This window comes from Vulpes lagopus, chromosome 21 (genome assembly GCF_018345385.1).
Source record: "Vulpes lagopus strain Blue_001 chromosome 21, ASM1834538v1, whole genome shotgun sequence".
Taxonomy (NCBI): Eukaryota; Metazoa; Chordata; class Mammalia; order Carnivora; family Canidae; genus Vulpes; species Vulpes lagopus.
The window spans coordinates 17,655,512-17,656,960 of NC_054844.1; the positions used below are offsets into that span (position 1 = coordinate 17,655,512).

Genomic DNA, 1,449 nt, shown 5'->3' on the forward strand with positions numbered 1-1,449 from the left:
TTTCTAGTTCAAAGGCTGTCTGCTATAGCACCGCAAAGTCATTCAATATTGCCATTGAAGTCCAAAGGCAGTTTGTGGAAAGTTCTCTCTTGACTAAGGGGTGGCCAGCTTTTTGCTCTATTCAGACCTTCAACTAATTGGATTAGGTCCACCCACATCAAGAGGCACAATCAGCTTTACTCAAAATCCACTCATTTAAATGTTAATCTTACCTAATACCTCCCAGAAACATCTAGATAATGTTTGACCAAATATTTGGGCATCCTGTGGCCCAGCCAAGAAAACACATAAAATTAACCATCACAGAAGCTATTACTATATAAGGGCTCTCTAGTATATGGTAGAGATGGCAAAAGGTCTGAACTAAGCTCAGAGCAATGAAGACAGAGAAAAATAAATCAAACTTAGGGGAAAATTGAATATGAGGAAGAAAAAAAGGGTTTGCTTGTTTTGTTTTTTTTTAAAAGAGGGTATTTTAAGGATAAAGTCAAAATGTTTAGTTTGAACAATCTTGTGGCATAGAAAATAAACAAACAATTAGATGACCAGTAACTCCCAAGGATATATTTTTCTTTTAATTAGCAATAATTGCATCTCAGATAAAATTCATTGGCTACAATACTGCCACTGCGCAAAGCTTTTTTTTTTTATTTCTTTTTTTCTCCATAGTAAGCCCAAATTGGTTATTCAAAAGAACCATTACAGTTACAAAAGGTATTTCACTAATCAGATTTCATGTGTAAGGGTTCATATATTTCTCGATCTATTTTGAAAAAATGCACTTAACTTCCGGTGAAATCTTTGACCTCGAATATACTTCTTTGCCTCCATTCCTATCTAACAAAATGTATAAAGACAGAAGAATAAGAATACATAAGAAATGACAACAGAGAGAAAGAGTGACAAAATTTTGAGAACTAAAAGCAGGTAGTTGAATGATGATAAATCAAAGGAAAACAGAAAATCAAGGAAATAAATTTCCCCACAAAACCCCAGAAGGGCTCCACAATTAGAGAAACAAAGCACTTCTGAAAGAAGAGGGGTTGGTGTTCAAGAGTAGTGCAAGTCCTACTAGTTTTTGAAAGTTGGGTATAAAAATCACTCAAATCTCTACATCAACTCCCCACCTTCCTGCAACTAGGAGTCTACCTGTCACCAATTCCAGCAGAAGACTAGAGGTTTTCTCTTTGGGGAAACTGAATCAAAAGGAATGTGAACTTGACAACAGGCAGGACTGGGGATAGGAGATGTGTGCCATGATGAAAATCAGGATTAAGTGAAAAATCTCCAGTCTGAATGGCAAAATCTTCAATAAGTTTTTCCCATCTGTTCCAAGAATCTGACAGCCTGAACTATAAACCTGAAACAAGAGATGAGAAAATCACTCTCCAGAGAAAATGACTAACCCAAGAAAGAAGAGTCCCACAGAGGCTGACAGCCACAGATTCC

At 36.4% G+C, this 1,449-nt stretch overlaps 1 pseudogene; it reads right to left on the reverse strand.

Annotated features, from left to right (window-relative positions):
• Positions 1 to 474: 474 nt before the first annotated feature.
• Positions 475 to 639, reverse strand: LOC121480431 (annotated as a pseudogene).
• Positions 640 to 1,449: the final 810 nt, after the last annotated feature.